This window comes from Staurois parvus, unplaced genomic scaffold, assembly GCF_062004578.1.
Source record: "Staurois parvus isolate SC_StPar_1 unplaced genomic scaffold, SC_StPar_1.0 ptg000308l, whole genome shotgun sequence".
Classification (NCBI taxonomy): Eukaryota; Metazoa; Chordata; class Amphibia; order Anura; family Ranidae; genus Staurois; species Staurois parvus.
The window spans coordinates 1,926,693-1,951,681 of NW_028318104.1; positions in this window are offsets into that span (position 1 = coordinate 1,926,693).

Genomic DNA, 24,989 nt, shown 5'->3' on the forward strand with positions numbered 1-24,989 from the left:
AGCAGCTGAAGAAGTGTCGTGGAACTGTAACCTGTTGAGAGCGCCATCCTAAGGAATTCAGATACATATAACTAAGACAACCAGAGCAGAATGGCAAACCTGCAATTAACCTAAGGTTATGAAATTCACCTGCCTTAGATAGAACTCAACATTTCGTCCAAGGTCAGTAAGTAAGCCATTTAAAAAACTTGTAGTTCAGTCTGCTGGTGTAGTCGACACCCAAGTGTGGAATAATGAGGGGACAAATGAAGCAAATGGGGGGGGGGGGGGAATGCCCAGGGGAGGATGTTTAGTGGGAAAACTGGTAGTAATGCATTGTGTCTGATATATCAAACTGCACTACCTAGATCAATGAACGCTCACGGCTGTTGCATGAAGCTAAATGATCAGTAAAGGGTCTCTGTGTGATCAGTGGTACTCAAAAAGCTTGTGAGGAGACATTATGTGTACTATAAAAGTCGGAATTATGCTTGGCAGCCCAATACTGACCCTCAAGAGCAGTGCTAGAACTAAGCAAACGAAAATTTGAAGCTAATGCTGAAGGGGCTAATGGGCTATACCCTGTGTTTTTGACGGTCCATTCAGGAAGGCCTCAATAGACTACCTTGATGTAGATGTAGGATTATGGTCTTGGGAGGTTACTCATATAAAGGTACTAACAGTTATATGTGTCAAGATTCAGCGATTCAGGTCAACATTGCGGGGGATTAGCAGCCTGCGTCACTGGATCCCAGGTTAATAAGGATAATAAAGATTCTAGTTTCATTTTAGGTTATTAAGATAATGTACGATATATTAGGCCACCATTAACTAGAAAGCCAAGTGTTAAAGTTGGTGAGGTTATGGACCAGAGCTCTAGGGATGTCAATACTATGCAGCTAGGCTATAGCAAAAATTGGTTTGATCACAGTATCTGTTCGCAATGTGATAAACACATATCACAGACTTACAATGAACGTAGGGATAAGACCTGCCTATATACATATCTGCATTTCTCACCCCATGGCGGGAGATGCTCCATTCGAGGTACCTTGTGATCGCGATTCAGACAGAGGCCGTGAGCTATGAATGTTTGGGTGTGTGCAGAACCAAGCAAATAGAGGGATGGCATTGCAGAGATATGGAAAAGCAGGGAAACTTAGAAGAGTCAGTCATGACGTGCCTTATGGTAGGCTGGTGAGGGTGGAAGACTATCCCCGGTGATGAGTCTTCTTCGAACAGGAGAGGATGAGGTACATGGAGATGGTCTGCGTCTTCTTGCTCCTCCAGGATGTCCTGCCGCTTGAGCCTCCATTGAATCTTCCTCTGGCGGGGGAGGCAGATGGAGATCGCTTAACCAATTGGGAATGGCTACAATAGGAACGTCGAGAGCTTCACAAAATGGTGTAATGTCTTCCGGATATTTCAGAAGGGTTGACCGACCCATGTGTGTTTCTGACAGACCAAAAGGGAATCTCCAGCGGTAACCAATCCCTCTGGTGCGGAGTAGCTCCAGCTGAGGGTGCAAATCCTTTCTGCGTTGCAAAGTGAGATGAGAGAGGTCCTGAAAAAGCTTGACTTCCGCTCCATTAAATAACACGCAATTGCGATCTCTTGCTCTACGCAGTATTTCTTCCTTAAGTCAAAAGTCGACTAAGCAGCATATTACATCTCTCGGCGGGTCAGCGTCTCTGCCTCCCGGACGTAGAGCCCTATGGATGCGTTCTAGTTCAATTGGAGATTCTAGCAGTCTTTCTAAAAGGTCATTGAAGATGGCCAATACCGTTTGGGTGAGATGGCCTGGTTCAATTGTTTCGGGGACACCACGTACCCTTAGATTATGGCGTCTACCCCTGTTGTCGAGGTCTTCGATGTGGCGGTCCAGCTCCCTTAAGCGCATAGTGTGCGTGTCCACCAATTTGTGCATATTGTGAATGGTGAGTTCTTGAGTGGAGACTTTATCTTCGATCACTTCAAGCCTTTGGGCCATTGCTTGCATGTCAATATGTAACTCCACGATTGCAGCAGAGAGGGTCTCTTTAATATCTGATGCTACTGCTTTCAGGTCCCCTATAGTGAGATGGGGAGTATCAGGATGGCCAGGTGCGGGTGTTGCAATCGGATACCTGCTGTGAGAGACTCCAGGAGGCTGATGTGAGGGAGAGTCTGAAGCGTCAAACTCAGAGTGCTCCGGGATCTGAGACTGGAATAATTCCGGAATGCTATGGTTGGTAGGGCCACTCGGTTGGCGAGGAGATCTGGACCGTGGGGTGGCTGTTTTCCTGTCTGTTTTCCTCATCTCAGCTGTGTCCCTCCTTCCTTGTATTACGTATATCTGCCTCCGTGTATCAAGGCTGTAGTAATTAGGTTGTCATTCGCCTGGTCTCACGGTAAGCCCCCCAGTAGTTGTAAATTTGTGGGCTGGCAGGTAACCAATGTAGAAGGGATGGTGGAGCAGGTATAATTATCTGAAACTGTAGGGTTATAACCAGGTGTCAACATGCAGAATGTGTTGGATCTTTCTGTGTACAGCGTTATCAGAAAACCGCCTGCAGGTGAGGGGGAAGAAGGGGGTCCGCAGCCAGCACTGCACCCTCTCTCCCAATTGCTGAACTGGGCTGCTGCGTTGCGCCACTGCAGGCCTGATGGAGGACTTAGATTTCTGTGTGTGCCTCAGGGCCTTTATGAGAGGCCTTCCCTATGGGTCCAGCAGGGGGTTGCCCAGGAGGCTGTACGACCGAGAGGAGGACCAGGTGGGGGAGGTGCGTTGCTCGCGCTCACCTCCCTCCTCCCCTTAGTCGACTCACCCCACCACCGGGTCCCAGATCGGGATACCACAAGTCCCGCAGCTTGAGCAGGCTGCTCTAGGCCGGGATCGCCGCTGCCGCGGAGGGGGGTCAAACCAACCCCGCACCCCTCCGCTATGTCTCCGGAGGCTGAGCGGGCTCTCTGCACCCTCGATCAGGGCAGCTGCTCCCTGGATGGCTGCGGATGGTGGAGGACTCGGCCGGAGCTCCGGATTAAGCAGCCGGCCCGGTCGCCATCTTGGACATGCCCCCCTTATTTCATATTCAACACACTTCCAGTAATTTTTTTTTCCCTAAAAAATAATTATTATTTTTAGTAAAATTATAATTTTACATCACAGGATTGAAAGTGAATGTCCAATAGGGGTGAAAGAGAGTCATTCATAATTCACTCTGATTTATTGGTTTTTTGGATCCAAAACTCACTCTACTGGGGAAAATACACAACAAAAAAATGATAAATAAGTAAAATGAGTTACTTTGGTGGTAAAGGAGTTTATGGGGGGTATGGTAAGTGAATCTTTTTGCAGAATTAATGAACCCCATTGTAGAGGACAGGGCAACCACTTCTGCAGAATTGTAGCAGTTTAAGGGCCAGTTCACACGACATGCATTTCAGTTGCTTTTTTTCTGCCTCCAAAACACACAGAAAGTAGGTTATATAGTTGTCAGTGTCATAGTTCACATCATAGTTATATAGTTCCATAGTTAGTCTGTCTGAAAAAGACAAAAGTCCATCCAGTTCAACCATAGAAAAAAAAAAGTTATAATAATACACCCACAATTGATCCAGAGGAAGGCAAAAAACCCAGCAAAACACGATCCAATGTGCTCCTGCATGGAAAAAAAATTCCTTCCCAATCCCCCGAGAGACAATCGGATATTCCCTGAATCAACTTTACCTATAAATGTTATATCCAGTTATATTCTGTGTATCCAAGAAAGAATCCAGGAGTTTCCTACAGCAATCCACTGAGCTGACCACAACCAACTCTGGAGGGAGTCTATTCCACATTCTCACAGCTCTCACTGTGAAGAAACCTTTCCGTGTTTGGAGATTAAATTTATTTTCCTCCAGACGTAAAGAGCGCCCCCTTGTCCTCTGTGATGACCTCAGGGGGAATAACTCTACACCGAGTTCACTATATAAACCACTGATGTATTTATACATTTTATTTATTTTATTTTTATTTTATCGAGTTTATATAGCGCTAAAGGGTTTGCTCAGCGCTGTACAATAGAGGGGGGGACAATACATGAAACAGTACAGTAACAACAAACAGCACACAAGGGGTAAGAGGGCCCTACTCTTTTGAGCTTACAATCTAGGAGGGAGGGGGTAGAGGTACAGGAGGAAATGGCTGTGGGGGATGGAGTGGTAGGAGGAGGGAAGGGCAGCGGCTGTTAGGTGAGGGTGGGGTAGGCTTCCCTGAAGAGGTGGGTTTTCAGGGAGCGCCTGAAGGTGAGGAGGGAAGGTGACAGTCTGATGGATTGGGGAAGTGAGTTCCAGAGGATGGGGGAGGACCTGGAGAAGTCTTGCAGTCGTGCGTGGGAGGAGGAGACCAGGGAGCAAGATAGAAGGAGGTCCTGTGAAGAGCGAAGGGTACGGGTTGGGTGGTACCTGGGAATCAGGTTGGTGAGGTAGTTAGGGGCAGTGTTGTGAATGGCCTTATAGGTCAGAGTGAGTAGTTTGAATTTAATGCGTTGGGCAATGGGGAGCCAGTGGAGGGATAGGCAGAGGGGGGTGGCAGAGGTGGAGCGGCTGGTGAGGTGGATGAGTCTGGCAGCTGAGTTCAGGATGGTCTGAAGCGGGGAGAGCCTGCACTGGGGTAGGCCGGTGAGGAGGGAGTTGCAGTAGTCAAGGCGTGAGATAATCAGGGAGTGTACGAGTAGTTTAGTGGTGTCTGGGGTAAGGAAGGAGCGTATCTTGGCGATGTTGCGGAGGTGGAGCCTGAATGTGTTTGTAAGTGATTTGACATGAGGTTGAAAGGAAAGGTTTGAGTCCAGAATGACTGCAAGGACCTTGGCTTGCTGGGCTGGATTGATGGTGGTGTTGTTGGTAGTGATGGAAAGGATGGGGGGGGACGCGGGAAGGGGGAAAGATGAGAAGCTCGGATTTGGAGAGGTTAAGCTTGAGGAAATGGAGCGACATCCAGTCAGAGATGTCGTTTAGGAGGTGAGTGATGCGGGCGGAGAATGTGGGGGTGAGGTGAGGGGTGGAGAGGTAGATTTGAGTATCATCAGCGTAGAGGTGGTAATTGAAGCCGTGGGAGTGTATGAGTTTGCCAAGGGAGGAGGTGTATATGGAGAAGAGAAGGGGTCCAAGGACAGAGCCCTGGGGGATCCCAACAGAGAGGGGGAGGGAAGGGGAGGTGGCACCATTGTAGGAAACGCTGAAGGAGCGTTGGGATAGATAGGACGAGAACCAAGAGAGAACGGTGTCTCTGATGCCAAGGGAGAGTAGTTTATTAAGGAGGAGGGGGTGTTCAACTGTGTCAAAGGCCGCGGAGAGGTCTAGGAGAAGGAGGACAGAGTAGTCGCCTTTGGCTTTGGTGGTTAGTAGATCGTTGGTGATTTTGAGGAGGGCAGTTTCGGTGGAGTGTAGGGGACGGAAGCTGGACTGTAGTGGGTCAAGGAGGTTGCTGTCAGTTAGGTGGGCGCTTAGGCGATCGTAGACCAAGCGCTCAAGGAGCTTGGAAGTGAGTGGCAGCAGGGAAATTGGTCTGAGGTTGTTGAGGTCAGTGGGGTCCAGGGAGGGCTTTTTGAGCATGGGGGTGATGTGCGCATGTTTTAGGGGGGAGGGGAAGACGCCAGTGGAGAGGGAGAGATTGAAGATGTGGGTAAGGGAGATCATATCCCCCTTATGTATTATACATGGAGATCATATCACCCCTTATGTATTATACATGGAGATCATATCCCCCTTATGTATTATACATGGAGATCATATCCCCCCCCTTATGTATTATACATGGAGATCATATCCCCCTTTATGTATTATACATGGAGATCATATCCCCCTTATGTATTATACATGGAGATCATATCCCCCCTTATGTATTATACACGGAGATCATATCCCCCTTATGTATTATACATGGAGATCATATCCCCCCCTTATGTATTATACATGGAGATCATATCCCCCTTATGTATTATACATGGAGCTCATATCCCCCCCTTATGTATTATACATGGAGATCATATCCCCCTTATGCATTATACATGGTGATCATATCCCCCTTATGTATTATACATGGAGATCATATCCCCCCTTATGTATTATACATGGAGCTCATATCCCCCCCTTATGTATTATACATGGAGATCATATCCCCCTTATGCATTATACATGGTGATCATATCCCCCATATGTATTATACATGGAGATCATATCCCCCCTTATGTATTATACATGGAGATCATATCCCCTCTTATGTATTATACATGGAGATCATATCCCCCTTATGTATTATACATGGTGATCATATCCCCCCCTATATATTATACATGGAGATCATATCCCCCTTATGTATTATACATGGAGATCATATCCCCCCCTTATGTATTATACATGGAGATCATATCCCCCTTATGTATTATACATGGTGATCATATCCCCCCATTATGTATTATACATGGAGATCATATCCCCCCTTATGTATTATACATGGAGATCATATCCCCCTTATGTATTATACATGGTGATCATATCCCCCTTATGTATTGTACATGGAGATCATATCCCCCTTATGTATTATACATGGAGATCATATCCCCCTTATGTATTATACATGGAGATCATATCCCCTCTTATGTATTATACATGGAGATCATATCCCTCCTTATGTATTATACATGGAGATCATATCCCCCCCTTATGTATTATACATGGAGATTATATCCCCTCTTATGTATTATACATGGATATCATATCCCCCTTATGTATTATACATGGATATCATATCCCCCCTTATGTATTATACATGGAGATCATATCCCCTCTTATGTATTAAACATGGAGATCATATTCTCCCTTATGTATTATACATGGAGATCATATCCCCCTTATGTTTTATACATGGAGATCATATCCCCCCTTATGTATTATACATGGTGATCATATCCCCCTTATGTATTATACATGGTGATCATATCCCCCCTTATGTATTATACATGGAGATCATATCCCCCCTTATGTATTATACATGGAGATCATATTCCCCCTTATGTATTATACATGGAGATCATATCCCCCTTATGTATTATACATGGAGATCGTATCCCCCTTATGTTTTATACATGGTGATCATATCCCCCTTATGTATTATACATGGAGATCACATCCCCCCTTATGTATTATACATGGAGATCATATCCCCCTTATGTATTATACATGGAGATCATATCCCCCCTTATGTATTATACATGGAGATCATATTCTCCCTTATGTATTATACATGGAGATCATATCCCCCCTTATGTATTATACGTGGAGATCATATCCCCCCTTATGTATTATACATGGAGATCATATCCCCCTTATGTATTATACATGGAGATCATATCCCCCCTTATGTATTATACATGGAGATCATATCTCCACTTATGTATTATACATGGAGATCATATCCCCCCTTATGTATTATACATGGAGATCATATCCCCCCTTATGTATTATACATGGAGATCATATCTCCACTTATGTATTATACATGGAGATCATATCCCCCCCTTATGTATTATACATGGAGATCACATCCCCTCTTATGTATTATACATGGAGATCGTATCCCCCTTATGTTTTATACATGGTGATCATATCCCCCTTATGTATTATACATGGAGATCATATCCCCCCTTATGTATTATACATGGAGATCATATCCCCCTTATGTATTATACATGGAGATCATATCCCCCCTTATGTATTATACATGGAGATCATATTCTCCCTTATGTATTATACATGGAGATCATATCCCCCCTTATGTATTATACATGGAGATCATATCCCCCCTTATGTATTATACATGGAGATCATATCCCCCCTTATGTATTATACATGGAGATCATATCCCCCCTTATGTATTATACATGGAGATCATATCCCCCTTATGTATTATACATGGAGATCATATCCCCCCTTATGTATTATACATGGAGATCATATCCTCCCTTATGTATTATACATGGAGATCATATCCCCCCTTATGTATTATACATGGAGATCATATCCCCCCCTTATGTATTATACGTGGAGATCATATCCCCCCTTATGTATTATACATGGAGATCATATCCCCCTTATGTATTATACATGGTGATCATATCCCCCTTATGTATTATACATGGAGATCATATCCCCCCTTATGTATTATACATGGAGATCATATCTCCACTTATGTATTATACATGGAGATCATATCCCCCCTTATGTAATGTACATGGAGATCATATCCTCCCTTATGTATTATACATGGAGATCATATCCCCTCTTATGTATTATACATGGAGATCATATCCCCCCTTATGTATTATACATGGAGATCATATCCCCCGTATGTATTATACATGGAGATCATATCCCTCTGTCAAGAGAACCAGAGAGCACACAGAGACAGATTGCACAGAACCCAACATGTGGGCGTTTATTGGGGAGATTTTTGGGGCACAGACAACAGTTCCTTTAGTCCACAGATCCACACCAGACACAGCAACACAGTAAAGTTCTTTGGAAGGCAATATGGAACAACAGGGGTATGGTAATCCACAGGGTTCGGTAAGGCAAAGGCAGGGTGGTTTTGTGGGACTTCGGGTTCCTGGGGAGAATTGGGCTCAGTCTTTTGGGCAGCACGGGGTTAGTTCACTTACTGGATGAGGGGAGCCGGACACAGAGAGCTGTAGTCCGCACAGGCAACACAGGGTTAATCCACACAGGCAGCTCCAGGCAGGGAAGGGTTAAGTCTGTTCGGCTCACAGGCAACAAAGAGTTAAATCCAGGCAGGAAAGATGTCCAGCCCGCAGGCTCACAGGGAACAAGAGGTAAGTCCAGCCAGGGAAGATGTCCAGCCCGCAGGCTCACAGGGAACAAGAGGTAAGTCCAGCCAGGGAAGATGTCTTGAGAAAGACAGACTGCGGCGAAAGGCCTGGATAGAGGCGTGGAGGAATATCGGGCCTGTAGCTGTGGTTTGTTGATCTCTTGGTGTGGTTACTCTCCTGATTTCTCTTCTTTTTTCACCCCCCTAGATTTTGGGTAGTAGGTTTTTTGAAGAAAGGCTACAGGTACCTGAAGGTCTGGGTTTCTTAGCCTTCGTTGGGTAAGTTAGTATGTATAGTTTGTTGTAAGACCATAAAGGTCTATATGATCTTGATGTTCAAAATTGTAGTCCCTACAAGGGACATGAGTGTAATTCAGGATAGCAGGCCCCAAAGGCTTGGTTTGTCCTTTGCTTCTATGTAATATTTACTCATGCCTTTGCTGACATATGGTGGTGGCCATAAAGGCTTTAATATAACACAGGAAAGTGTCTGTGTATGATTTTCCCTTTGTGTGAGGGTATAAAAGATTAAGTGTTTCTTACTGATGATAATTTTTTTTAGGAGAAATATCTTGCTCTGTTCTGTATATTATTTTGCCAGAAGTATGGTTAAAATATTAATTATTTTGTATTTTTGTATAAAAATATGCTGGTTGCAAGTTTTATCTTAAATAAAATATTTCCAGCCAGGGAAGATGTCCAGCCCGCAGGCTCACAGGGAACAAGAGGTAAGTCCAGAAGGGGAAGGGGTTCCAGGCATCAGAGAGTCCCCCCACACCGTAGAGGATCCAGCAGCAGACGGGCAGTCCAGTCAGCCAGGGAGAGATGAAGAGGGGTGGGGGATGGTCGTATGAGAGAAGCTGGCACTGCAGCACAGCCTTCTCACACATGCAGCCAGGAGAACAGAAGGGGGGTTGCCCTGCTCACTCTTAAGTACAGAGCTGGGCACCTTGCTGCTGCAGTGGTAACCCGAGACTTCCTGTCGGGTCACCATGGCAATGGGCCCTGTCTCCCAGGCCTCCAGACCGCCCAGGGAACATGGCCTTTGTCCCTGTCCGGCATGGAGCCTAGGAAGATGTGCAGGAGGGGGAAGGGAGGGGGGTGGGCGCCTGTTTGCGGATTCCCTCAGCAGGGGCTAGACTGCAGGCGAGGGGGGTGAGGGGCTGCTGTGGGCTGCCTGTATCAGGGACACGGAGGAGTAGAAGTCCCAGCATGGATGGGACAGAAGAGTGAGGGACTGCTGAGGGGTGGGGGGTGGCCGGCAGCAAGCCTAGAGGATGGGGGGAAGGGCCAGCTCCGTGACAATTCCTTCCCCCCTCCATTCTGCTAGTGCTGCCAGGGGAACCTCAACAGGTTCCCATAGAGGCACTTGTGGATTGCATTTACTGGGGGTCTTGCTGACGGGACAGCCATCTGCATTGTGCTGCTGCCTTCCCCCTCAGTATTGGATAGTGAAATTGTAGGGTTGTAAGGCTAGGCTTCATCATAAGAGGCGGCCATTATCCCCGGAGACCCGATTCAACCAGGTGAGGGGGTTATGGTCCGTGAGGATGGTGAACTCCCGATCATACAAATAGGGTTGAAGTTTCTTCAACGCCCACACTATGGCCAGGCACTCCTCTATGGTGGCATAGGCCACCTCCCGGTCTAGTAGTTTCCTGCTAAGGAAAGCCACAGGGTGCTGCTCCCCCTCCTCATTTACCTGTCTGAGGATGGCCCCCAGCTCATAAGTGGAGGTGTCCATCTGCACAAGGAACATTTGCTGGTAGGTGGGCACTGCTAGGACGGGTCATGGGAAAGGGCCTCCTTCAGCCGATCAAATGCGGTCTGGCATGTCGGGGTCCAGGTTACCATCCGGGGCATGGCCTTCTTGGTGAGATCTGTGAGGGGTTTCGCAATCATGCTGAAATGAGGAACAAATTTGCGGTAATAGTTAGCAGTGCCCAGAAATGCCATAACCGGTTTCTTAGTCTGGGGGTGGGCCATTCCCTAATGGCTTCTATTTTAGCCAGTTCTGGGTGCAGTTTACCCCCTCCCACCCGGTGTCCTAAATCTTGCACCTCTGCCATCCTCATCTGGCACTTGTCTGGTCGAATGGTAAGGTTGGCCCCTGCAATTCGGTCCAGGACAAAGCCCACATGCTGGAGGTGGCCTTCCCAGGTTTCGCTAAAGATGGCGATGTCATCCAGGTAGGAGCAGGCAAAGTCATGACAGCCCCGCAGCAGCTTGTCCGCCGTGCGCTGGAAGGTGGCAGGAGCATTCTTCATGCCAAAAGGCATGTTGAGAAACTCTAACAGGCCGAAGGTGGCGATGAAGGCGGAGCACTCCCGACCCTCTGCATATAAGGGGATTTGCCAGTAGCCCTTGCTCAAGTCCAGAGTAGTGACATAGCGGGCTCCAGCCAGCCGGTCCAGCAGGTCATCGATACGGGGCATCGGGTAGGCATCACTAACCATGTGGTCACTGAGGCGTCGGTAGTTAACACAAAAGCGGATGCTACCATCTTTCTTGGGGACAAGAACAACAGGAGATGCCCAGGGGCTCTGGGAGGGCTAAATAATTCCCAGATCCAGCATTTCGTTCAGTTCCTGTCTCATAGTGTTCTTAATGGCTTCGGGGACACGATATGGGCTTGTTGGAGGGGCCGGGTTCCCAGGGTCTCCACATGGTGAGTGGTGATAGTGGTCTTTCCAGGTCAGGCCAAAAAAGCGAAACTACGCTGGCCCAGAACAGCATTCATGGCCCTCTGTTGCCCCAGGTTCAGCTGCAGACTCAGGGGCACCTGGTGCACATCAGTTGGATGGTGCGTTGCTTCCAGGAGGTCCGGTACGGCCTCTTCCTCCTCCTCGGAGGGTATAGGACAGACGGCCATAACAAGGGGGTTTAGGTCATGGTACTCCTTGATCATATTGACATGCACCATTTTCTGCCGTCTCCCTCGATCATCTAGTCCGAGAATATAGTTGGTGTCATTCACTTTCCTAATGACACGGAATGGTCTCTCCCATGTGGTTTGCAATTTGTTCTGGGGATTTGGGACAATCATGAGGACCTGTTGGTTCTCAGTAAACTCCCGAGTGCATGCCTTGCAGTCATACCATGTCTTTTGCCGGGCCTGGGCAGCTTGGAGATGGTCAGCTGCTAGGCCGGCTAGTTGTCCCATCTTTTCATGCAGTTCCCAGACATAGGGCACCACAGGGACCCCGGTATCTGGTAGTTGACCCTCCCAGTATTCCTTCAGTAGGGTCAGGGGGCCGCGGATTTCCGCCCATACAGCAGTTTAAAGGGAGAAAATCCGGTAGATTCCTGGGGCACCTCCCGATATGGCAAAGAGTAGGTGGGGCAGGTATCGTTCCCAGTCTGGCTTTAGGTCTACAAAGGCCAGTAGCATGGCCTTCAGGGTCCCATTGAAGCGTTCACACAGTCCATTGGTCTGGGGGTGATAGGGGGTTGTCCTGATAGCCCGCACTCCACAGGTCTGCCAGAGGGACTGAACAAGGCGTGACATGATCTGAGTCCCCTGATCTGACAGGATTTCAGCAGGGAAGCCTACTCGGGTGAAGACGGTAACCTTGTCTTCTGCAACTTTGGGAGCTGTGATGCTGGACAGGGCGACTGCTTCGGGATAACGAGTAGCATAGTCCACGATGGTCAGGATGTACCACTTTCCGGATTTGCTGGGGTGAGCTAAGGGGCCCAGAATGTCAATAGCTACTCATTGGAATGGTTCCTCAATGATGGGTAGGGGCTGTAGAGGGGCCCGCAGGCCACCCGTTCTTCCATGTAGCTGACAGGTATCGCAGGTACGGCAGTAGCGAGCTACCGCTTGGGACATCACAGGCAAATAGAAGGCCTGGGCCAACCTTTTTTTGGTCCGTAGCTTTTCCTGATGCCCAGCCATGAGAATATCATGAGCAAGGTGTAGCAGTTGGGTCCAGAATTGTTAGGGAACTATCAGCTGTTTAGCCACGATCTGAGGCCCCCCTTCGGCGTCGGTCTCCACCACTCGGTACAGCAACCCATTTTCCTGCACTATTCTTTCGCCGGTTCCCGGACAAGTCATCCCTACTCAGGCCCAGAAGCTTGTCAGAGTAGGGTCGGTAGCTAAGTCCCCTTTAAACTTGTCCCGGTCCCACGTCACCCCAGCATTGACAGCAGTGGAAGTTGAGTCACTCACCGCGAGGTCCATCCACATGCTGGGGTGCCTCCTTCCTCTCAGTGGTTTCCCGGCAGGCCTGACTTCATGTGATGGCTCCCACAAAGTGGCATTGAAGATCGCCCACATCATTCCCATTACACCCACATTGCAGTGTTTAGGCCCCAAGCCATAGTCCAGATTTACAGTAGCACGTGGGATGAAGCGTTCTGTGCCCCCTGCTAGTTGAATCACTATCCCAGGGCCAGGCTGCACAGCATCAGGGTGCACCACTCGGGGGTCTACAATGGTGAGGAAGGCCCCTGAGTCTTGGAAGCTCACCGCCTTTTTTCCATCCACAGTGACCTCTTGCAAGTGTTTTCCTTGGAGGCTCTGGGTAGGTGCCCCCACCGGCTGCAGGCCAAAGACTCCTGGGGGGGTGCCCTTGTCTATGGGAGTGAGATCCCAGTCTGAAGGGGGTGGTGGCAAGTCCTCGGGAGCCTGGAACATATCCACAGAATTTACTGGCCGGGGAAAGCTAGGCCTGAGAGTTTGTTTCTTGGCGGGGCAGCTGGCCTGGTAGTGACCAATCTGTCCACAGCCAAAACACTGCCTATCTAAGGCCGGTCTGGGGCCCTGTTGCGAGGTGGCTGAACGGGGTGGGAGTAGGGGCTGTAGCACCGGCACTGTTTGTGGGGGGATCCAGCGATGGGGTGGCGTGTAGGGCACCGGCGTAGGATTGAGCATCCTGGCCGCTTGCGGTGCCTTAGCAGCAGGCTTCTTTCATTGTGGGTCAATGAGGAGAGCCTCATCCGCTCAGGCTGCAGCTTCTTCCAGGGTGGCAGGTTTCCGCTCACGCACCCACTGTCGGAGCTCGAGGGGCACTTAAAAAAGAACTGTTCCTTCAGGATGGCCTGGATGATCTGCTCAGGGGAGGTTGCCTTATCTTCTTCCAGCCACCGGCGGCAGGCTACCTACAACTTGTGTGCAATCATTTTGAAGGAGGCCTCTGGGAGGCGGGGTGCAGTCCGTAACTGGGCTCGATATGACTCCGATGAGACCGCGTAGTAGTCCAGTATGGCCCTTTTTATCTCCTCATAGTTCCGTCTCTTGAGGAGGTCCATCATTTGGTAGGCCTCAGCAGCCCCTCTGTCAAGCAGCCCTACCACATGGCGAGTCCAGTCTGTGGGCGAGACCTCCAGTAGTTCGCACTGGTATTCAAAGTCCTGGAAGAACCCATCCACATCTCCGGTGTGCTCTTGGTAGGGCTTAAAGTCCTTCTTGGATATTCTCTGGGCCTCCCGTGCCACAGGGACAGCCACAGGAGCAGCTGCTTGGTTCTTTGCAGCTTCCCACTCTTTTTGTCTCTTTTGAGCCTTTTCAATGGCTGCCATCTTTCTATCTATGGTGGCATCCTCCCCTAGAATGGCCATCTCTTCCTCGTACCAGATGACCCAAGGGCTCTTGCCACTTGTGCTTAGAAGCTCTGGTCCATCATCTGCCATCTCGAGTGCTCTCGTCCTGCCGCTGCCAACCAGTTGTCAAGAGAACCAGAGAGCACACAGAGGCAGATTGCACGGAACACAATGTGCAGGCGTTTATTGGGGAGGTTTTTAGGGCACAGACAACAGTTCCTTTAGTCCACAGATCCACACCAGACACAGCAACACAGTAAAGTTCTTTGGAAGGCAATATGGAACAACAGGGGTATGGTAATCCACAGGGTTCAGAAAGGCAAGGGCGGGGTGGTTTTGTGGGACTTCAGGTTCCTGGGGAGAATTGGGCTCAGTCTTTTGGGCAGCACGGGGTTAGTCCACTTACTGGATGAGGGGAGCCAGACACAGAGGGCTACAGTCCACACCAGCAACACAGAGCTAATCCACACAGGCAGTTCCAGGCAGGAAAGGGTTAAGTCCGTTCAGCTCACGGGCAACAAAGAGTTAAATCCAGGCAGGGAAGATGTCCAGCCCGCAGGTTCACAGGGAACAAGAGGTAAGTCCAGCCAGGGAAGATGTCCAGCCCGCAGGCTCACAGGGAACAAGAGGTAAGTCCAGAAGGGGAAGGGGTTCAAGGCAGAAGAGAGTTCACCCCACCCCGGAGAGGATCCAGCAGCAGATGGGCAGTCCGGTCAGCCAGGGAGAGAAGGGGGACAAGGGATGGTCGTATGAGAGAAGCTGCCACTGCAGCACAGCCTTCTCACACATGCAGCCAGGAGAAATGGAGGACGGTTGCCCTGCTCACTCTTAAGTACAGAGCTGGGTGCCTTGCTGCTGCAGTGGTAACCCGACACTTCCTGTCGGGTTACCATGGCAATGGGCCCTGTCTCCCAGGTCTCCAGACCTCCCAGGGAACACAGCCTTTGTCCCTGTCCGGCATGGAGCCCGGGAAGATGTGCAGGAGGGGAAAGGGAAGGGGGTAGGGGCCTGTTTGTGGATTCCCTCAGCAGGGGGTGAGGGGCTGCTGAGGGCTGCTTGTGTCAGGGACAAGGAGGACTAGAAGTCCCAGCATGGTTTGGACAGAAGAGTGAGGGACTGCTGAGGGGTGGGGGGTGGCAGGCAGCAAGCCTAGAGGATGGGGGGCAGGGCCAGCTACGTGACACCCCCCCCTTATGTATTATACATGGAGATCATATCCCCCTTATGTATTATACATGGAGATCATATCCCCCTTACGTATTATACATGGAGATCATATCCCCCCTTATGTGATATACATGGAGATCATATCCCCCCTTATGTATTATACATGGAGATCATACCCCCCTTATGTATTATACATGGAGATCATATCCCCCTTATGTATTATACATGGAGATCATATCCCCCCCTTATGTATTATACATGAAGATCATATCCCCCCTTATGTATTATACATGGAGATCATATCCCCCCTTATGTATTATACATGGAGATCATATCCCCCCTTATGTATTATACATGGAGATCATATCCCCCCTTATGTATTTTACATGGAGATCATATCCCCCCTTATGTATTATACATGGAGATCATATCCCCCCCTTATGTATTATACATGGAGATCATATCCCCCCTTATGTATTATACATGGAGATCATATCCCCCTTATGTATTATACATGGAGATCATATCCCCCCTTATGTATTATACATGGTGATCATATCCCCCCCTTATGTATTATACATGGAGATCATATCCCCCTTATGTATTATACATGGAGATCATATCCCCCCTTATGTATTATACATGGAGATCATATCCCCCCTTATGTATTATACATGAGATCATATCCCTCCTTATGTATTATACATGGAGATCATATCCCCCTTAATCTCCTCTTGTCAAGAGAGAATAAATTCAATTCCTCTAATCTTTCCTCATAGCTGATCTCCTCCATGCCTCGTATAAGTTTGGTTGTCCTTCTCTTTACATTCTCCAGTCTATGCACAGTTGCACCAGATTTTGCACTCTCCAGTTTTAGTAAATAACCCCCAGTGTGCTCATAGGGGTGGCATGATTCCTCATCTCAATGGTGCTAAGGTAGGAGGCTCATCACTGATGTGCCTGGCTGTTCTACCACAGCACACGTGGTCCTTCAGAACCTGCATGTATCTGATGAGGACTGTGGAAGTGTGACCTAGGTTGTCCACTCTACCACTGCCAAAACCTGATGAAGAGATTGCCAGTCATTTCAAGAGCAAGATTGACACAATTCGTGACGAGATCTCCAGTGTCAAGGTTCCTACTCCAACCAACATTCCAGACCCAGACCTCATTGCCATCTGTATACAAGCTGTTTGCCATGTAAGTGGATTATTTTTTCCCTTTCTGGATATTTGCTGCCCATTTGCAATTAAAGCGGTAATACACTATGAGGACTGTGTTTATCTCCTCATTTATGAGCCTATGAGCGGTTGTGACATCGGAGGAGAGTGTTTTCCGTTTGCCTACAGGTCTGGATGAATACTGTCCTTGTTCATGTGATGCCATCCTATCTAAAGAGTCACTGAATTGGAGGATTCCGAGGTGATCTACAGTATGCTTTGTGGCCCTGTAGGGTCATAGAGTGGAGGTGAGAGGCCATTGCAGCAAGACTGCCTGGGATCACGTTTTTGGAGTGTGCTGTGATTCACCTGCACTTCTTTAGATATATGAACTATGGACACTTTATCCTGCACTTAACCACTGTTATCTGTTTATTGAGGGCCATTGTTTCCTACTTATCCCCATGTGGATTTGGGTCATCTTTATACACTGATCTACATATTCTGATTTTGTACTTTGTTTAGGTATAAGAATTTTTAGCGCTGCATCAACTTTTATATTTTATTCATATTGCCTTCGCTTGGTATGGGACAGATGCTGGCTGCTTTCTAGCTTATTCTATTGTTTACCATAAGAGCGCAGGAGGATATATATCTATGTGATTTAACATTCCAGACCCAACACCACACTCAACACTCTCCTCCTTCGGCCCTGTTACCACCAAGGAAGTTACCGAACTCCTTTCCAAGGCCCACTTCACCACCTGTCCCCTGGATCCTGTCCCCTCAGGACTGTTGCAGTCTCCTTCCTGCTCTATCCTAAACTCTCTAACCCACATTTTCAACCTCTCATTCTCCATCGGCACCTTTCCCTCCTCGCTCAAACATGCATTGGTTACCCCCATACTCAAAAACCTTTGCTGGGCCCCACCTGTTTGAATAACTTAAGACCCATCTCCCTGCTTCCGTTTGCCTCCAAGCTTCTCGAGCGCCTTGTTCACAACCGTATGAACTGCTACCTCACCGACAACAACCTTCTTGATCCCCGACAGTCTGGCTTCCATCCTCAACATTACACAGAAACTGCCCTACTAAAACTAATGACCTACTAACTGCTAAAACCAACAGCAATTACTCCATACTCATACTCCTAGACCTTTCCACTGCCTTTTTTTTTATATATTAACAATTTTTATTGTTTTTTATAATATACAAACAGTATGATTTTTTAAAAAAGATAAGGAGAGAAAACAAACATAACAGAAAGGCACATCGATGGTAAAACTACATAGTATCAGGACCAGCGGAATCATAAAATAACAGTGTGAAGGTTATCAGGGCCTTACAATTTGGGCCGGCATAGAAGAAGTGAAGGTATCCCATGGGAGCCAAATCATCTCAAATACAGCAAACGAACAACTATGTAGGGCAGTCAAATATTCCATCTGTCTTACATCAGCAATAAGTTTGTATAAAATCGGAAATGAAGGGGGAGTAGAAGATAACCAACACATAGGAATGCTTCTCCTGGCCGCATTCAGCACATGTACAGCAAGTTTTCTGGCTGGTTTAGGTAGACCCGGGAATGGCAAACCCAGCAAAAAATGTAGCGGATCAAGTGGGAGAGAGACATGCAGCAACGATTGCAACAAGGAGAGAACATCTTCCCAAAAAGGAGTAATGGAGCTGCATGTCCAAAAGATATGATAGAGAGAACCAAGGTCTCTACTACAGCGCCAGCAGACAGGAGAGGCATTCGGATTGTAAGCATGAAGAACTTCAGGTGTTTTGTACCATAACATCATAATCTTGTAAATATTTTCCTTAAAAACCACACAGACAGAAGATTTAGATGCATTTCCCCAAATTTTCTTCCACGTTAATAAATCAATATTGCATTATACATATTGAGACCACCTACGCATGTAGAGGTGAGTGTCATTGGATAAAGGGGGGGCATCCATGAGAAGTTTATAAGTATTAGAAATAATACCCCTTTGGTGGGAACCCTGCATGCATAAACGTTCGAAGGGAGTAGGCTTCCCCAAGATCAATGAGGGTGATAAGGTAGAAAAGAAGTGGCGTATTCAAAGGTAAATATATACAGTAGGTGTTGAGAAGGTAGAAGAGCTTTTTTCTGGAGATCCGGGAATTAGTGTAACTTACGAGTCACCGGGTGTACCAAGTGATGCAATTGAAAAAGGTTAGATACTACCCAAAGAGACATCCGGGACATGGCCATATTATCAGGAAGCTTAGGGTTATAGAGGATATTTGTCAGTGGGGAGCAATCAGAGGCCAGTGTAAATTTAGCCTTACATTTCTGCCAAACGGACAAAGAAAAGTGCATGGGACCAAGGAATAGGTGGCAAAAGGAAGAGACATCCACTGCTGAGGTCGACCAGAGGAGAGAACATGGATGAGCTGGAGACAGTTGTAAAGATTCGATCTCAGTCCATGTGTTGGGAGGATAGTGGGTGGACCATGACATGAGAAAACGAAGGTGAGTTGCATAGTAATATGTTATTATATCCGGTGCCCCCAAGCCCCCCCTAGAACGTGGGGAGAGCAAAACAGAACGTGCAATCCTATGCCGCTTGTTGTGCCAAATAAAATGCAGGAAAGATTTCTGAAGGGAGTGAAGTTTGGACATAGGAACGGGGACGGGGAGGGTCGCAAACAGGTATAAAAGTTTGGGTAACACGGTCATTTTTAATACATTAATGTCTCCGAGGAAAGAAATGGGCAGGGCATCAGAGTGTTTCAGAGAGTGAGAAATTGCTATAAATAGTAGGGGGAAATTGGCCTTGTATATGGATTGGTAAGAGGAAGTAAGATTAGTACTTAAATATTTTAAAGAGTGGGTGCACCACCAATATGGAAAGGCTTCCTGAAGCGAGGACAGAGCGACAGGTGGGACATGTATTGGAAGTGCCTCAGTTTTAGACGTATTGACTTTGTAGCCAGATATGGCCCCAAATTGTTTCAAGATCTCATGCAAAATCGGTAAGGAGGTATGGGGACTCGTAAGTGTGAGGAGGATGTCATCTGCAAACAACGATAATTTGTACTCATGGGTGTGGGATTGTATCCTGCGAATATCCTGATTCGACCTGATGGCGATGGCTAATGGTTCCAGACAAAGAATGAACAGCAAGGGGGAGAGTGGGCAACCCTGTCGTGTGCCATTTGACATCTGAAAAGGGAGTGAAAGAAAAGAAGCTAATCTGACCTGCGAAAAGGGGGAAGAATAAAGGGCCTTCAAGGCTGCTACAAATGGACCCCTAAAACCAATTCTCTCCAAAACCATGAACATGTAAGGCCAACTTAAACGGTCGAAAGCTTTTTGAACATCCAAGCTCAATAACACAGCAGGAGTGGAGGATCGGTTAACCAAGTCAACCAGATCAATAGATCTTCTGGTGTTATCTGCAGTGTGTCTGGCAGGTACAAACCCCACTTGGTCCCTATGTATGTGTTTGGAAATGATTCCGGACAGTCGGTTGGCCAAAATTTTAGTAAAAATCTTGTAATCGGAATTAAGTAGGGCAATGGGGAGGTAATTGTCTACAATAGAGTGATCTTTATCAGGTTTAGGAAAAACCGAGACATATGCACGGGAGAATTCAGTCTGGGGTGTGATCCCCTTAAAAAGATCTCGATAAAAGGAGAGGAGATGAGGGGCCAGGATACCAATAAAGGATTTATAATAGGAGTAGGGCAATCCGTCCGGTCCCGGGGCTTTACGAGAGGGGAGATGTTTAATTGTGTCAAGTAATTCCTCTAGCGTAATGTCAGCATTAAGGGTGGCAATGTCTGAGGGTGATAGTCTCGGAAGTGACAAGGGGTCAAAAAAATTATCAAAGGATAACTGTGTGAGGGGCGGGTGAAGGTCTGGGGTCAGGCAGTTATACAGTTTCTCGTAGTATGAGACAAAAAGGGTTGCCATGACCTGAGGATCATAGGTAGGGCTTCCATTTGGTTGGATTAAAAGATCAGGCATCGCAGAAGAAGACTGAGCTTTGAGTCGATTGACTAACATACGATGAGGTTTGTTGGAGAATTCGTAAAATTTCTGCTTAACCCATAGGAGGGATTGTGCAGCCTTACTGGAGTCGAGAACCTTAATTCGGTCCCGTAGAGATGTTACCCTCCGGAGCCCAGAAATGGACGGCTTGGTCAATAACTGTCGTTCCGCCAAAGATAGTTGACGTATAGGAGAGACCCTAGCACTCGTCGAGGACTTTTTTAATCGAGAACCCATAGAGATACAGAGTCCTCAAAATACCGCCTTATGGGCCTCCCACAGAGTTGAGGAGGAGGCTACGGAGCCAACATTGTGGGTAAAGTAGGTATCAAGTCCCCGAGACAGTTCATCCCTAAGGTGGTCTGTGGAAAGAAAGGTTTCATTAAGGTGCCAATGACATGGTTTGAGTATAACAGGAGGAAAGAAAAGGTTTAAAGTCAGAGAGGCGTGGTCAGACCAGGTAATGGGGTTAATATCAGAAGAAACCAGGAGTGGAAGCAGTGGGGCAGAGATGAAAAAGTGATCTAGGCGAGAGAAGCTTCGGTGAGGGGTGGAGTAGAAAGTGAATTGTTTATGGAGGGGGTGTTTAATCCGCCAAGCGTCAAAGAGATGATGCTCCCTTATCAGTCTACGAAAGGATTTTGAAGAGGAGCATTGCCACCTTGAGGGTGTGGACTCAAAAAGAACTTTCCTGTCTCTATGGGGGAAAAAAATCAGATTAAAATCACCCCCAACAATCACATGCGAAGTGGAAATGGAATCTAAGTCGGCAAGTGTTTGGGAAAGAAATTGCAATTGACCCGTATTTGGGGCGTATAAATTCAACAAAATAAGGGGAGTGCCACCAAACATACATTCCAAAATAATGAAGCGACCCTGTTGGTCAACTTTGGAGGAAACAACCCGAAGGGAGCAGTGTGAACCAATCAAACTTGCCACCCAAGCTTTCCCGGAAGGATCAAAGGTCGAATAGGCTTGGGAAAAAAATCTCGAGGCAAAACGAAAGGAGCCAGTTGATTTGAAATGGGTCTCTTGGACAAAAATAATGTCTGCTCCTGAGGATCGAAATTCCTTCAAAGCCATCCACCGTTTTTGAATGGAGTTGAGGCCCTTGACATTATATGACAGAAACCTCAAAGCCATTATGAAAAAACAATGATTGAGGCACATGTATTAGCATGAAAAATGAATGAAATACCATCGATGTAATAGGATAGAAAACAAAAAACGTTAAAGTAACACAGAAAAATAAAAACACAGAGATTGACATAAGTATCCGCAAGGATATAAACTTGGGAGCAACAATTTGGCCCAAGTCGTCTAGGCCCATGGCTAGACAAAAACGGGAGCAGCACGACAACCAAGACATCAGGAAGGTCGTCAAACCCGGCCAGAAAAAACAAAAGTGAAAAAAGCACCCAACAATGATTCGGCCAGCCTGGAAAGAAAAACCTGTGGAAAAATTATGTAAAAAACCAGGAGGGAAGGATCGTCACCGGATTCACATCAGAAGGTCACCCCTGAGAATCATCAGACAGGCGGATCGGTTGACCGAGGATGACGTGAGACCCTTCCGACCTCTGCGGACTGGAGTCCAGATCTTGTTGGGGGTGGCGGATGGGCGGAATGGAGTTGGTGGCAGTGGGGACACCTCCTCTGACAAAAGTGGAAGTCCCAGGCGCTTTAAGAAGGAATCCGCCTCATGAAGATCACGGAGCACAGCTTGGGTATTGTCCCTAGTTACGACCAGCCGGAAGGGAAACCCCCACCGGTAAGGGACACGGAGTTGTTGAAGGTGTGTGGTGATCGGCTTCAGGGCTCGCCGCTTGGCCAGGGTAATCGGGGACAGGTCGCAGAAGAGTTGGAGTCTGTCACCTTTAAATTCCAGAGATGATTGGTGGCGAGCAACTGATAATAAGGCTTCTTTGCTTTGAAAAAAGTGGAAGCGAACTATGACGTCGCGTGGTCTGGTGCCTTCGACAGGTTTTGGGCCCAAGGAGCGATGGGCCCTGTCCAGTCGCCAATCTGCTTCTGGAACCAAGGGAGCAGTTGCGGTAAAGAGGGACAATAGGTGATGGTGTAATTGGGCATCAGCAATAGATTCGGACATACCGCATATACGGATATTTTGGCTCCGTTCCCTGTTTTCCAAGTCCTCTTGCTGGAGTTGCATTTGGGACATGGAATGCTTCAGATATGCATTATCCTCTTCCAGAACATGAACGTATTGCACCAAGTCATCAAACTCATTTTCCAGTTTATCCGTGCGGTCTCCAATCTGAGCTATTTCCCCTCTGAGATCCAAGGCCAGCTTTCCAATTTCAGCGGATATAGATGCGGTAATATTGCGTAAAAAAATTTGCAGCTTATCATCTAACGCTGAAATTGTGAGGGTAGATGAGGAAATGGCCTGCTGAGATATCTAGGTGGAGGGAGGATGATTCCCTGATGCTGAGTATTCCACTGCACCCCCAGTTATGTGCTGGGGATCAGAATCCTCCATCTGGGGCTGCATCATAGCAGAGGCAGAAATGGAAGCTGAGATACATGAGGGTGCAGTACCCTCCGTGACCACCCGGGGGCCGGAATCCCTCCCTGTGCTCCTGGCCATACTGGAGGCTGGGGATTGCGGCCTGGACAGGAACCGCCGGAGCGGAGAGGGCCGCGAATCCTGCGGCTGCGGGGAGGGGGGCTTCCAGCGCCCTATCTTCCCCATACAGGTCTCTCTCTGGTGCCGAGTCGGGTGCCGGGTGCGTGTGACTCACCCTTATCACCGAGGAGGCAGTGGTGCGTGTCGGGTGAGTCAGTGCTGGCCGGGGATGAGCGGAGCTCAGGTGTCACACATCCACCATCGTCCCTGGCAGCGCATGCGCCCCCCACTGCCTTTGACACAGTCGACAACCCGCTCCTCCTCAGTAAACTCCACTCCATCAACCTCCATGAATCTGCTCTCTCCTGGTTCTCCTCTTACCTTTCTCAGCTCACTTTCAGTGTCACATAAAACTCCTCTCCCTCTTTCCATTGGGGTACACCAAGGTTCTGTCCTTGGGCCTCTCCTTTTCTCTATGTACACCTCCTCCCTGGGCCAATTCATAACCTCCCATGGCTTCCAATACCACCTCTATGCTGATGACACCCAGATCTATCTCTCCAGTCCCCAGCTCACCCCCTCAATCTCCTCACATATCACAAATCTACTAAGCGACATATAAGCATGGAAGTCACACCACTACCTTAAACTCAATCTTTCCAAATCGCCCACTCCCCTCCTCCCAAGACATCTTTCTCTCCAGCTCCCTCATCACCTCCTCCCACTATCGCCTCCAGGACTTCTCCAGAGCCTCTCCCGTCCTCTGGAACTCCCTACCCCAGTATGTCTGGTCAGCCCTTCCCTGTATGCCTTTAGGCAATCTTTGAAAACTCACGTATTCAGGGAAGCCTACCCCACCTCCATCTAAGAACTGTATTTGAATCACCCCCACCAGATCATCCCCCGCAGCTATCACCTTTTGTATCACCTCCCCCTTCCTTTAGATTGTAAGCTCCATGAGCAGGGACCTCCTATTCCTTCTGTACTAAAATGTATTGTAATTGTACTGTCTCCCTTATATTGTACAGCGCTGTGCAAATTGTTGGCACTATATAAATCCTGTATAATAATAATAGAAAAAATAAACCTAGTAGCATATGCTTTTATTATGCGCATGATTCACTAATAAACCCTTTATTAAGAAACCATAGACAGTTTGTGCTGACATTACCCCTTAAATCTGCAACCTTTATTTGAGTGTCCACTCTGTCCCCAATATCAGGCTCACCAACTCCTAAAAGTTCCAAGTTATGCTATAAACTTGAATCCATTGCCATGGATGGGGTTCATATCTGTGGAGAGAGGGACAGTCCAGCAGATACAAGGGTGCACATGAGGATTCGTGGGGACACTGGTGCCATAGAAGTACTCAAGGTGCACAGGAGCCACAGGATGATGGAGGGGTCATTGGATGACAAAGGATGCTCTGGGGCGCACTGGGAGTCACCTTAGCACAGAATTCATGGGGGTCAAAGGAATCGCAGGAGTCAAGGATGTCACTGGAGATAGGAGTCACAGGGGTTGCTAATGACAGTAAAGTCACAGAGATCACAAAGACACTGGGGTCTCTGGGGTAACATGGGGTCAATGGGGTAACAGAGTCACTGAAGCCAAAGGAGCATTGGGAATCACTGGAGACAATGGGGTTTATTGGAATTCACAGAAGTA